This window comes from Schistocerca cancellata, chromosome 1 (genome assembly GCF_023864275.1).
Source record: "Schistocerca cancellata isolate TAMUIC-IGC-003103 chromosome 1, iqSchCanc2.1, whole genome shotgun sequence".
Lineage (NCBI taxonomy): Eukaryota > Metazoa > Arthropoda > Insecta > Orthoptera > Acrididae > Schistocerca > Schistocerca cancellata.
This window is the reverse complement of record NC_064626.1, coordinates 1,247,780,161-1,247,795,805: the sequence shown is the minus strand read 5'-3', so window position 1 is coordinate 1,247,795,805 and position 15,645 is coordinate 1,247,780,161. Positions and strand designations below refer to the sequence as shown.

Genomic DNA, 15,645 nt, shown 5'->3' with positions numbered 1-15,645 from the left:
AAGTTCAGAAATATTGACTGATCAAAATAACTTATATTTAGCTGCTAAAATTCTTCTTCATTGTTTCTTGTGGTTCATGTCTAGCAGTCTTCTTTCTTGCTTTCCTGGAGAATATTGTCAAAATATTTGGATTTGCAGGAGTTCACGGGCATCAACTCTTCTATCACTTCTAATCAAAACAATGAACATGTTTCAGTTTTTACTTTGTTGATATATTCTTGAAATCATTCCACAGATTTTAAATAACTCTTTTTTTTGTCCACAATTTTAAAAAAAAGATGCTTTTGAGCATTGTTATTTAGACTTAACAGGCGACACTTGCCCAACTTTGACCACATTTGGTCACACACAACTTCTCTCGGCAGACTACTCCACAGTATCTAACTTATTTTACCAACTGATAGTCTATAGATTGTTAAATATAAAGGCAACAGCACACAGGTCAAAGATTATTAAATATCTCCGCACATACACACCTCTCTGACACCTAGTCACCAAAATAATCAAGAATTTTTTTCATAAGAAATATTTACAAAATTTATAAATTAAAAAAGGATATTGCAAATTGTGTTATAAAACATCTCGTACCAGAAATTACACTTGGTACATAGAACATGACATGTCAGACCTGTTTGATCACACAAACCCACCAGTCAGAATGTGAGGATGAGCATAACAGGCTGACAGAAACATAAACGGAACTGGTCTGACTACAATTTTACATTCTGTACAGTGCAAAATAGTATGTTTTAGTTTTCTTCATGAAGGGCTCACTTGACCTCTTGTCCATGGCATTGCTAGTTTCTCTTGCTGCAATTCTTTAGCATGATTAGTTGTATGGCACATTCCTATACAACTTCATCATCATTACATGTTTCTGGAGATATCTACAACAGATATGACACTTTGTCACTAAGTAGTGAGGACACAACAATCACAGAAGGGTTTCAGGATTGTATGCCAACATGAGACACAGTGGACTATAAAACATGGAGGAAGTTGTCACACAACTAAGGATAATACAGCAATGAGAACTATATAAAAGTAAATAGCATGAAACACACAATAAAATATTACAAGAACAATTAGTACTCGTTACTTACAAATAAAAGCAAATGTGGAACATATTGTATGCTAATTAAATGTTTATTAGATAAATAAGAGAAAACATTGCAATCAAAATAGTAAAACGCTATAGTAAGACAAATGTTAAATAAACGGTTTTTCATTAATAGCTCATCAAAAGTGTAGTAGTGAAGAGAAACTTAATAACTCATTAGATGTTTCTGTTTAATTGCTGTTCTTTCAACAAATGCTTTCCAATCTTTATACATGAACTGTGATCCATTGCTTGACAGAATGACATTTGGTTTTCCTACATTTTTAAAGTAATCCTTCTTAATTGTATAAATAATCTCTTTATTGGTGGCATTTCTGCCAGGGTACAATTCTATAGATTTGGAAAAAAATGTCAACCATAACAAAAATGTAACTGTGACCTCTTCTAGTCTTTAGCAAAGATCCATAGAAGTCAATTTTCAGGAATGATGTTCTGCATTACATCTTGACATTACCTATTACTTACCCTTACTCTTTGACGGGGAAGCAATACTATTTGCAGATGATAGCAGCATCCTTATCAGTGATGAGTCACCAGACAAATTGAGAGACAAAGCTGAAGAAACTCTCGATAATGTATGCAAGTGGGTAGTAAGCAACAAATTAACCCTCAATATGAAAAAACAAACAGTATTAATTTCCACATAAATAAAAAACATAATAGCATAGGCCTAAAAGTTAAAGATGATCTTATAGATCGTGTCACAAACACAAAATTCCTAGGAATGCATGTTGACTCACAGCTTAACTGGACTGACCATACTGCAGCACTAGAAAAGAAAATTGCTACTGCTTGCTATGCACTCCGGATAATTATGTCAGTATGTAATAGTTCATGTGATAAGACTACATACTTTGCATATGTGCATTCAATAATTAGTTATGGCATAACCTTCTGGGGTACAAATGTACAGAACATACAAGCAATTTTCAAGCTGCAAAAGAGGGCTGTACGAATAATAACAAAAAGCAGCAAGAGAGCTCACTGTACTGATTTATTCAAAACCATGGGAATCTTGACTGTACCATGTGAATATATCTTTCAGACTGTGATATAAAGAAACACATTGACCAGTACACACAAAACAGATCTATACACCAACACTGGACTAGATCCTGCCACCATTTGCATCTCATACGAAAAAACAAAACAAAAACCCAAAATAGTTTATTATTTAATGGAATAAAAATGTATAATAAACTTCCAGAGGAGATCAAAGCTGAAACTGGAATACATGCCTTCAGGAAAGCTGCAAAAAGTTATTTAGCAGATAAATGTTACTATACTGTCAAAGAATACTGTAAATGACATGTGTTCACCTCAATTCATGCAAGAGTACATTTGTAAATTTATATTTGTCTGTAATTAAGATTGGTGTGTATTTGTTTTGTGTAATCCATGCAAGAATACATTTGTAAATTTATATTTATTTGTAACTAAGATTGCGTGTATTTGTTTTGTGTACAAACGATTAAGTTGCACCATAGAAATATGTACTACCAGAAGTACTATTATGTATATACTCATTCCATGTATACAGTTGACGACATCCATACAACACAAGTTGTCTACGGATGAATAAATAAATAAATAAAAAATAAATAAAATCACCGGATGACAAATCTTTCCTTACCCCTTCAGCCATTTGTAAAAATAAACATTCTCTTGTAACTTTTGAATGCATTCCCAAATGCCATAGTTTCCATATTATTCATGAGTGTACCTGATTTTCAGCTTCCTCCTCTGACCAACATAACTCCCAGTTATCAGTGTCAGAATATGTCCTAAACAGTGTTCCTTTGTGTACTTTGTAAAATTTATGCAGTTTTTCTTATCCTCTCTTACCTAAAAAGCTTTTGACTAACCTCCAGTTTCAATCATGATTTTGATTTCTCCTATGGCTCTAATGACTTTCTCGTCATGAACACCCTTCAATATCTCATATTAAACTCCTTTTCCTCCTGCTGATCATGTAATTCATTAATTCCACCTAAGAGTAACCTAGATAAAGCATCTGCAACTACATTGTCAGTACATTTGATGCATCCTACTTCATAGTCAAATTACTGTAAAAACATAGCCCATCTTGCGAGTCTTTCATGATGTAATCTGCACTCTTGAAGTAACTTAATATGTTGTGATTTGAGTATACTTTGATTTTATGACATAACAAATAATTTCAAAACTTGCTGAGTGCCCAGTGAAAAGTCAACATTTTTTCAGTATTGCTGTAAGATTTTTCATGTTTGAGTAACATTCTACTTCCAAAAGCAAGTGGACAATGTGTAGTTTTACCATCAATTTCTTTTTTCTGCAATAATTTAGTACCTAATCCACAATCACTGTAGTCAGTGTGTAAGCAAAAAGGCAAACAGAAATCAGGCAAACTGGCTGTTCAATTCTTTCTTAATACGTTCAACAGCTTTCTGACATTCATCGCTCCAAATCCACAGAGTTCTTAAGTAAATTTCTCGATTACTAATTTCTTGATTACTAACAAATTTTAGGAGACTCCATATAAACCAAAAAATGACTTTAACTGCTTTCTGTTATGTGGTGCTGGCAATTTGGGAATGGCTTCTATTTCCTATGGGTCAGCAAGAATCCCATCTTTGGTAATAACATGACCAAAAAATTTAAGTTCTGGTACAGCAAGTTTACATTTCTATAATTTAAATGTCATTCCCCCTTGTCTAACTTACTGGACACCTGTTTCAAAAGTTGAAAGTGTTCATTCCAGTTTTGTCCAGTTACCACAATGTCTTCTATGTAGATTGTCAGTTGGGACACAGGTTCTTTAACAAGCACATGATCGAAAGCTCTCATAAATTCAGCAACAGATGATTCAAACCAAATGGTATAAAACAATGTTGATGACAGTGACCATTATACAAAAAGGTAGTATACTTTCTTGAATCATACTTGGTGAAATCCTGAGATCAAATCAAGGCTTGGTGTTGGGGCAAGATGGCGCCGATAGAGAAAGTACGTGTAGGTTCAGCTCACAGTTATGAAGATAAAAGTAATAGTAATTGTAAATTGTGTATCAGAAAAGTTCGTAAAGGAATTCAGCGTAGAACCTGCAAGTACTGGTTTCATGAAAATTGCTGCAAGATCAACTTAAGACTCATAACTGATGACTATTTGTGGACCTGTGAGCCGTGCATAGCAGTCGCGTGTGAAAGTAAATTTTCAAACATTATCAAAAATAAGGACGAAATAATCAGAATGCTACAAACCGATATGGAAGTGCTAGAAGTGAAATACGCTGTCCTCCAAGACCGATATACAGCTCTACAAAACAGTAGTGCTTCGACAGTGTGTGTAGATCGGTGTTATGTACGTCGTGAAAACGTAACCGTCGACGACGCCACATTTATATAAAAGAAAGGAAACCCACAAGTGAATAAAGAAGCCTCAACAGTGGACAAAGTTCAGTGCTTGATAAACAGTGATAATTCAAATAACAAAAACAGTGCATCTAAACTTGTAGTAGACGGCAACACGTGTACACAAAACAGGCGTGGTTGCGTAACAAAAAATTCCGATCGCGTACATAAATAAACACAACGGAAAAATAACATAAAAATATTTGGAGACAGTCATGCTCGCAATATTTCGACATGCATGTCGAACTCTGCTCAAGATGGTTCGTGTATATCAGCAATTGTTAAACCAGGAGCAAAATTCGTGAATGTGGTAGAAGACATACACACAGAATGTGCCAAATTCACGGAAAAAGACTGTGTTGCGATAATCGCAGGAGCAAACGATGTTTATTGCAACGAGGCCAGCACTTTCATTAAAAAGCTACTCGTACTGCTGCAGTTATTACAGCATACAAACATAATACTAACAACTGTGCCCACGAGATATGACCTGGCAGACTGGTCTTGTGTGAACAGAGAAATTCGCCTAACGAATAGTAAACTGAAACACTTTTGCACTAAGTTTACGAATGTGACACTACTGGATACAGACAGGTATGAGAGACACTGCTTCACAAAGCATGGACTACATCTAAATCAGTTTGTCAAAAATAAACTAGCAGCAGACATTGGAAAAGCTTTTCATGAAATAATAGGCCTAAACAATAACGATCATGAAAGCAGACCACGAGGGAAACTAGTGAACTGGGCCAACTCTAGCAGGATTTGGTCCAGTAACAAAAATCTGCAACAAGTAATTAATACACAAACGAAAGTTCACTCAAACAGCAATACAATTAAAGACAAACAAAAGTTAGATTAGATTAGATTAATACTAGTTCCATGGATCATGAATATGATATTTCGTAATGATGTGGAACGAGTCAAATTTTCCAATACATGACATAATTAAGTTAATTTAACAACATACTTAATTTAATATAACAACTTTTTCATTTTTTTTTTTTTTAATTTAACAGTGTTTCATCAGAACATAAGAGGCCTATACTGCAAGCTGGATCAGTTCACAGCAAATATAGAAGACACAAAAGGTATAAACAGTGGCCACATTCTGTGTCTAACAGAACACCACATCACTGCTGGTATTGAAGTGGTCCCTATTCCCAACTATGTTTTGGCAACGTCTTATTGCAGGAACTATATGGACAAAGGAGGAGTAGCTGCATATGTAAAAAACAATGTCTTGTTCATGGCAATAGATGTACAAAGATTCTGCTTTGAGCTACATTTTGAAGTATGTGCTATAGAGGTGCCAGACACTGTCTCCAGATTAACAGTTGTGGCAGTTTACAGGGCACCATCTGGTAATTTTAAAGTGTTTGTTAAACAATTAGATACTCTTTTGTTGTACTTAAGTAGAAAAAATAGGGGCATGGTAGTTGTTGGGGATTTTAACATAGATTTCTTGGTTAATTCTCCCTGCAAGGTGGAGTTTGAAAATCTCATGTGCACGTACAACCTTGTTCCCGTGGTTAGCTTGCCCACCAGAACCACAACCTGTTCCAGTACTCTCATTGATAATGTTTTTGTTGATCAGAGTAAAGTCAACCATATTAATATTGAAATGGTTATAAATGGTCTGTCTGACCATGACGGACAACGAGTTACTTTCAACAGTTTGGGAATTCCTCTGAATGACACCTCACCTAGATGGAAAAAAGTAAGGAAAATAAGCGAGGAAGCTATTCAAACGTTCAGATCATGTCTTCAGCATACTGACTGGACACCTGTTTATCAAGCAGAAACTGCTAATTCAAAATACAATTTATTCACAAATGAGATAACAGGTACCTTTGAAAGTGTATTTCCAAAAAAGTCATACAGAGTCCAACCTGCTAGGTCTGCAAAAAAAAAAAAAAAAAAAAAAAAAAACATGGCTCACTAAGGGCATCATAGCTTCCTGTCAGAGAAAAAGACAACTCTACATAGCATCAAAGACTTCTAACAACCCTGCTCAGCTAAAACATTATAAACTCTACTATAAAATTCTTGCCAAAGTAATTAAAAACTCTAAAAGTATGTGTATAGCATCTGAAATTACTAATTCTGAAAATAAAATTAAAACAATCTGGAATGTGATAAAGAGAGAAACAGGGACTGTAAACTACATCAAAGACAAAAATATTGTTTTAACTGTTGACAACTCAGAGATAACTAATAGTGAGGAAATTGCTGAAATCTTTAACCAACATTTTTTAACTATCCCAACACAGATAGGTTGCCATGGTTCTGTAGATAAAGCTGCCTGTATAATGAAAAATAATTTTCCAGAACCTTTCAGTCAAATAAGTGTGCCTCCCATTGCTGCCAATGAAATCAAAAAAATCATACAGTCTTTGAAAAATAAACATTCTGCTGGTATCGACGATATTTCAAGCAAGCTGTTGAAGGCTTGCTGTAGTGAAGTGACCGAAGTTTTGGCTCACATCTGCAACACATCCATGCAACAAGGAGTGTTTCCAGACAGAATGAAATACGCTGTTGTCAGGCCCCTGTACAAAGCAGGGGATGCTACAAATGTGTCAAACTATCGCCCTATCTCTCAATTAACAACATTTTCTAAAGTCCTAGAAAAAGCTCTGTACAACAGGATTGTGGCACACCTTGGTGACCTGAAAATCATTAACAGTCAGCAGTTTGGTTTTCAAAAGGGAGTTTCAATAGATAACGCAATTTTCTCATTCACAAATGATTTTCTAGAGTCTATAAACAGAAAGAGGCTGCCAATTGGTGTCTTATGCGACCTATCAAAGGCGTTCGACTGTGTAGATCACCAGATACTCCTCAAGAAGGCCTGTCATTATGGAATTACAGGACCTGTAGGGAACTGGTTAAAATCGTACCTCGAAAATAGGAAGCAGAAGATTATTCTAGATGTTTCAGATAGTGTATCACAATATATAGTGGACTCTGAGTGGGGAATTGTGCACCAGGGAGTGCCACAGGGATCAGTGCTTGGGCCCTTGCTGTTCCTCATATATGTTAATGACCTGCCTTTATCCATCAATAAGCAGTGTAAATTTACAATGTTCTCTGATGATACGAGCATTGTGGTGGATAATGTGTCAACTACTGACTTAGAATCCAAGGTCAATGATATCCTTAAAGAAGTTCTGGGTTGGTTTAGTATTAACTCCCTTTCAATAAACCTGAAAAAAAACCAATTTTATCCAGTTCCAGACAACCCAAAAAACCCAAAAGAAATAGTTATCACACAGAATGATCAGATGATAAAGCAAGTGTACTTATCAAAATTCCTAGGCGTATACGTGGACAGTAGGCTGAACTGGGAACATCATGTTCTACAAACACTAAAACGGCTGACGTCGGCAACATTCGCTTTACGAATTTTGTCACGCTTCAATGACATTACCATCTCAAAGTCAGCTTACTTTGGCTATTTTCATTCAGTCATGTGTTATGGCATCATCTTCTGGGGCAATACACCTGCCGCAAAGAAAATCCTCACAGCACAAAAAAGAGCAATAAGAATCATTTGTGGTGTACCCCCACGAACCTCATGTCGAAATCTTTTTAAACGACTTGAAATACTGACAGCAACATCTCAGTACATATATTCACTGATGTGCTTCGTAATAAATAACCCCACTCTGTATGAAACGAATTGCCTACATCATGAACATAACACCAGAAGAAAAGAGGATTTCCACTGTGAGTTAAAGAACTTGACACTTATTCAGAAAGGGGTAAAGTACGCTGGAACGAAAATTTTCAATTCCCTACCCAACAGCATCAGAAGTATAAGGAGTAGTGCATCAGTATTTAAACGTAGCTTTAAAAATTATTTACTTGAGACCTCACTTTATTCACTAAATGAATTCTTTCAGAGAAATAAGTAAAACCCAGATTGGAAAGATATTTTTAAATTTTTTGACACTGTTTACTGTTAAACTAATGTAAGAATGCCCTAATGTAAAAATTCCTGTTTTTCTCATTTCCATTTTTGGATCACTTTTAAACCCAAAGTGGGAAGTTTTGATTACTGTTCAAGGTTAAAATAGATGCAATAATGCCCTAAATATGAAACTGCTATCTTCACATTTATGTTGACTAGTTTTTAAGCTAATAAGTATGACTTTTGTGCACTGTTATTAATACTATAACAATGTCTTTATTCTATGTATTTTATTATGTACATTGACACGTTCCACATCTGAGTGACTTGCTCACATGTACAGATCTATGGAACAAGTATATAAATAAATAAATGAATAAATAAATTTTATGTCTTAAATTTGTGTCAAAGTTCATCAGTGTTTTCAGGGTGGTCTGTTTCTCTGTGTAAAAATTCGTTTAATTTGTGTATTTCAGTCTTTCTTGGCGTATTCCACTGATGAATTCTTGTCGGGTTATCAGCTGAGTGGTGACGTCTTCTTGTCGCAACATTTCAATGAGTTTCGTACCCATCATCTTCTGGCCAGAAGATGATGGGTACGAAACTCATTGAAACGTTGCGACAAGAAGACATTACTGTGCTCCCAAGTAAAGATCTTAATTCCTGTTTTTGATGTTCAGTAACTCAACAAGCTTCTCCTACTTTAATGTCAACAAGTTCTTCAAACTGTGCCTCATTTGTATCTATAGCAAGAGTGTCATACTTCACATTTCCTCCTCCTTTCAAAAACTGAATACTATTAACTTTACTATTACTTTTGAAATCTGACTTGAGAAAATTGGTTATGACACAGCTTCCATCTGGACTTGGAATACAAAGCTTCGTCCTCTCCAATAAAATCCTACATTGCCTTTTCCTATCTGGTTTATCCTGAGCATAAAATTCACTCAATGTTCTGCAATACTAAAAGTAATCAGAGCTTCATTCTTCACTGTTTTGCTATGTCTGATGTTAACTCCAGTCACTGGTAATTCAACATAAGCACTTCCTCCCTCTATTTTCTTGCTTAAGGCCTCAGAAACTCCTGACATCTGGCTCTGTATGTCGACAAGTCACCTGCATTTCCATAATCCTATTTTTACTTTTATGATAGACTACAAATTTCACCATAATCATGTGGTTAACATTTTAATGTAAAAAATCATCTTCTCTTCCTTTGAAACTGCCACCTATGGTTTGTATTTTACTTGTACTGGTCTTATCTGGATTACAGAATTACGTCACACTAATAGACAAACCTTTACTAGTATTATCCACACATATGAGGGCCTTTTTTTTTTTAGCTTAGTATAGAAGCTATGCAAGCGGCAGAAAGTGGACTTGCACTGTTAGCTACTGCACACCGCTCGCACTACACACACTGCCATTGTTGACCTCAAGACATCAGTCTGCATTGCACTACAGCCACGTAAACATGGCTGCCATCATTGTTGGCCCTGCCAAGTGTGAAGTGTAAGCTGGTTTCTGTAAGCAGAAGGGAATAGTGCAGTAGAAATTCATCGGAGAATGAGCTGAGTGTATGGTGATAACTTCATGACTGATGGTGTTGTGCATGAATGGTGCCAAAAGTTTAAAGATGGCCGAAATAACGTGCATGATGAAGGGGACCAACTAGTAGAATTAGAAGTAGAAGTTTATTGTCTCATTACATACAATTTCAACCCATTGACTTAAAAGTACAGGAGACTCGTTAAAACACAAAAACTGGTTTACAATTTTCCTTATAATATCAGTAATATAATATACAGTACTGAATAATTACTTAATTAAACAGTTAATAATTTTTCTCCAAAGTAACAAACTTTTAAGATTAACAGTCCTAAGTATTTGCTCTCTCCTGCTCAAATGTTCAGGTTGTCATTTATTAATTCTTCTACTCAATAATAACATTTCTGCACTAGTTTCTCATATAAGGATTTTTTCAGTGTTTCTAAATTCAGGCTGAGCAATTCTCTTCCTTTCATTTTGTTATAAATTTCCATACCCATATAATGTGGAGTTTAAGCATAAAGTTTTAAATGGTGGGTGGGCAGCATAAAATTATTTTGATTTCTGGTGTTGTAATCATGTTGAAAATGATTTACTACAAATAAATCAGGGTTACTGTGAACAAAGATAATCAGCTCATATAGATATAGTGAGGGAACACTTAGCATACTCAGTTTTTTTAGGAGTGGGCGACATGATTTTCTTCGCCCTACATTGTGCATATTTCTAATGATGGCTTTCTGAAGTTTTAGTATTCGACACATATGGTTTGAGGTACCCCAAAATACAATTCATACCTTATTACTGACTGAAAGTAGCTGTGATATACTACTTTTCTTATGCCCATACTGGTAGCATTGTACAATATTTTCATTGCATATGCTAGGCTATTTAATTTATTTCCAAGGTACTGTATGTGTGACCCCCATGATAGATTTGTATCTAGTTGCATTCCTAGGAATTTCACACAGCTAGCATCCTGGTTTCTGGGACAGACCTGAAAATCATTTAATTGCTTTTTTTGTTTTAAATTGCATTAACTGAGTCTTTTCCATGTTTAATTTTAACCCATTTAAATCAAATCAGGTATCTAAGTTTTCTAGAGTATTTAATACAGTTTGTGGAATTTGATCTGTAATGTTACTTTCAATGATTAAAGATGTGTCATCTGCATATAAAACTGGGTGACACTCAATATTAAGTGGCAGATCATTTATGTACAACAAAAGCAGAATGGGACCTAAGACAGAACCTTGGGGTACTCCTTGTGAAATGCTGAAATATGACTTGCTCTCTCTGATGTTATAACCACTCTTTGTCTTCGGTTGGTTAGACAGGATTTAAACCATTGTAATACCGCACCCCTAATTCCATACTTTTCCAGTTTACAAAGTAGCAAGGAGTGATTCACACTATAAAAGGCCTTTGATAGCTCACAAAAAATTCTTGTGGCATGCAGTGAGTTGTCTAGAGACGAGCTAATTTTATCAACAAAATTATTTATAGTAGATATTGTGGTTTTGCCTTTTTGAAAAGCAAGGACGCAAGTCTGTTGTTGCAACAGACCTTGTTGAATGCATTGACAGAATGGTAAGAGAAAATCATAGGTTCACCATAACTGCTTTGTCTATGGAAATTCCGGAAGTTTCAAGATCTGTCATACACACTATTGTTACTGAATATTTAGGCTACAAAAACTTTGTGCTCGTTGGGTTCCAAAAATGATGACAGACACCCACAAAAGTCACCAAATGGCATCAACTTTGAATTTCCTTGACCGTTATCATGATGAAGGACAGAGCCTTTTGAAATCAATTGTTACTGGAGATGAAACTTGGATCCAATACGACACACCGAAAACAAAACAACAATCACAACAATGGGTGTATCCAAATTCACCAAACAAACAAACAAATTCAAACATTCAACAACAGAAAGGTTATGGCTACTGTGTTTTGGGACCAAAAAGGTGCATTGCTTGTAGAGTTTATGCAGCCTGGAACCACTATCAATGGAGCTGCTTATTGTGAAACTTTACGACATTTGCAGAGAGCCCTTCAAAACAAACAAAGAGGAATGCTGACTTCAGGAATTGTGTTGATCCATGACAACGCTTGTCCACACACTGCTGGCACAACACAACAGCTCCTTGAACAACTTCAATGCAATGTTTGCGATCATCCACCATACAATCCTGACCTGGCACCCAGCGACTTTCACCTTTTCCCTGACCTGAAGACATGGTTGGCAGGGCAGCACTTTCAAACCAATGAAGATCTACAAAACAACATCAATGCTCATTTGAAATCATTGGTGGCAACATTTTTTGAAGAGGGTATTGCAAAGCTTGTCCACAGGTATGATAAATGTCTCAATCTTTTCGGTGATGATGTTGGCAAGTACAAAAGTAACCATAAGTGTACAAAACTTTTGGTTATAAAATAATTGGTTTCAATGAAATTATTTTTTATTTGTAGTCTACCGGAGGCTAAAAATAAAAATAATAATAATAAAAAAAGGGCCTCATGGAATGTCATTTATCTAAGAAATTTCTCTCGACTGGCATTACTCTACACTCATGCACTTAGCTTTTAGTTGTTTACATATTAATATTTAATTTTGTGCCACCAGAGTGGACACAAAGTTTTGATTAAGATTTTTAAAAAATTTTCGCCATTCTGAATTGCCTCACTGTTTAACCACAAGCTATAAAAGAGCACTTCACCACCAATTATTTCAGCAAGAATGTTATGTGAAGTATATTAACTACTAGGACATAACTTTTTATTAGAAATTAAACTCAGGAACTCAGTAGCTTTAACACTATCATTACAACTGCTCATTTTCTCAACTGTGTCCTTGGATATTTCTACTACCCTTTCATGAACATCTTGTCTTCCTTATAATGATATACCTTAACTTACTCCTTAAAACATGCAAAATACTTCTCTTATTCACTTTTCTCTGCAATATCATCATCATCTTCACATTTACTAACACAAACATCGCTACAAAAATCATTACCTTTGAATCATTCTTAAACATAGCATCATTTTTATATCCAGATTCTCGAGAGTCACTTTCACATGAGACAGTGTGTGTGTGTGTGTGTGTGTGTGTGTGTGTGTGTGTGATGACTTACCTGTTCCTCCATAAATTCACCAGTCCCAAAATAATTACATAATTCAGTTACCTGTTCTGATAAAGTATTGTTTTCTGCCCATTCATAAAAATCTGCTAAATTCATTTGTACTTCATGTTCAATGTTGTCATGTATGTTCTCAATTGTGTCTTTTTGTTTTGATGTGTGGCATTCATACTTCTCTACTGTAATGGTGCATAGTGGATAATACATTTCCTTAAATTATTCATTATATCAGATGACTTTATTTGTTATGGATAATTAGGGTGGTTGGTCAGTTTACTGTTACATTTCTCTGCTACTAACTTGCAGACTGACAATGGAGACCTGCTTAGGTGTTTATTCATTTATTTATTTTTTACTTAATGTACAGTTACACCTTGATGTTCTTTACAATTGTGGTGATCTTGCCAATGTCTGTTTCTGCGTTTGAAATTTTTATTGTTGTTCCTTTGCCAATGTACTATGATAATGATTCTGCTGATACTAATTATTTTCAGTATGACTTCTGTGGTGAAGGACAGAGCCTTTTGAAATCAATTGTTACTGGAGATGAAACTTGGATCCAATACGACACACCGAAAACAAAACAACAATCACAACAATGGGTGCATCCAAATTCACCAAACAAACAAACAAATTCAAACATTCAACAACCCTTTGTGTTCTTTTTTTGTGATAATTATTATTTCCCAAATGTTGATTCACATTTTTGTGTGTAAAGTTGTGGTAACTACGATGCTATTTTCCTGTTCTTTCCAAAGTGCTATTCAATTTATCAAGATTCTTCAAAAACCGTTGAAGTGTGTCATCTACTCCATAAAGTAAATCCCACTGAACTTCATCTGGTAATCTATGTCTTAAACCATCAACCATTGTGAGTTCATCAAAAGGTTTACTAGTGTGTGCTAGTTTGTGTGTCTGTTTCCTGCAAAATTGCTTCGTACTCTCTCTCCCCTCCTTGTGCCTTGGTCCATTCAAAAATTCGCTATTGATAGGTGCCTGATCTTTTTCTGGCCAAAACTTCGCAACAAATGTATTTTCAAAAACTTCAAACGACATATCAATATAAAAATTGTGGTTTGCCCATGACAATGCTTTGCCCTCTAAAAACTTTTTAATTAACTTAATTTTCATGCAGTTGGTCATGTGTGGCACAAAATTATCTTTTCGGTGCTGCATAAAACCTATGGGATACATGCTACCTTCATCAGAAAAGTTTTTCACTATTTGTTATATGACATCATACAAGTTCGTACTGACATTGTCTGCATTGAGGTTTTCTACTTTTTTAGCTAGGACGGAAAAATTACTTCCTAAGTTGTTTACGTCATGTTTGCTGATTACATGTTTACGTTCAACATTTTTCACAAAAAACTTGACTTTATGTTGTAGGCTACTTGTAATAGTAACTACCTTCACATTCATATTTTCCTCAAGAATGTTAATATTTTTCTCTAGATTTTCATTGACAGGAATTTTAATTTTTCTCTCTGTCAAAGTTAATCTGTTAATTGTTCAATTTTTTTAGTAAGGCCTTTATCAATTATCAATTTTGCTCACCGAATGGTAGAGTTTTGTCAGGACTGGCTCTCCCAAGGCTGTCAGTAGTTCTAATGCAATGTTGTCTACTCCTGGGGCCTTGTTTCGACTTAGGTCTTTCAGTGCTCTGTCAAACTCTTCACACAGTATCATCTCTCCCATTTCATCTTCATCTACGTCCTCTTTCATTTCCATAATATCGCCCCCAAGTACATCGCCCTTGTATAGACCCTCTATATACACCTTCCACCTTTCTGCTTTCCCTTCTTTGCTTAGAACTGGGTTTCCATCTGAGCTCCTGATATTCATACAAGTGGTTCTCTTTTCTCCAAAAGTCTCTTTAATTTTCCTGTAGGCTGTATCTGTCTTACCCCTAGTGAGATAAGCCTCTACATCCTTACATTTGTCCTCTAGCCATCCCTGCTTAGCCATTTTGCACTTCCTGTCAACCTCATTTTTGAGACGTTTGTATTCCTTTTTGCCTGCTTCATTTACTGCACTTTTGTATTTTCTCCTTTCATCAATTAAATTCAATATATCTTCTGTTACCCAAGGATTTCTACTAGCCCTCGTCTTTTTACCTACTTGATCCTGTGCTGCCTTCACTATTTCATCCTTCAAAGCTACCTATTCTTCTTCTATTGTACAGGGTGATTCAAAAAGAATACCACAACTTTAAAAATGTGTATTTAATGAAAGAAACATAATATAACCTTCTGTTATACATCATTACAAAGAGTATTTAAAAAGGTTTTTTTTTCACTCAAAAACAAGTTCAGAGATGTTCAATATGGCCCCCTCCAGACACTCAAGCAATATCAACCCGATACTCCAACTCGTTCCACACTCTCTGTAGCATATCAGTCGTAACAGTTTGGATAGCTGCTGTTATTTCTCGTTTCAAATCATCAATGGTGACTGGGAGAGGTGGCCGAAACACCATATCCTTAACATACCCCCATAAGAAAAAATCGCAGGGGGTAAGATC

At 35.4% G+C, this 15,645-nt stretch overlaps 1 long non-coding RNA gene across 1 annotated transcript; it reads right to left on the bottom strand.

Annotated features, from left to right (window-relative positions):
* Positions 1 to 266: 266 nt before the first annotated feature.
* On the bottom strand, positions 267 to 4,594 carry LOC126094871 (uncharacterized). Its single transcript, XR_007521887.1, has 2 exons — positions 4,360 to 4,594; positions 267 to 887 (listed from the first exon to the last, which is right to left on the bottom strand). It is a non-coding gene; the product is annotated as an uncharacterized LOC126094871 (long non-coding RNA).
* Positions 4,595 to 15,645: the final 11,051 nt, after the last annotated feature.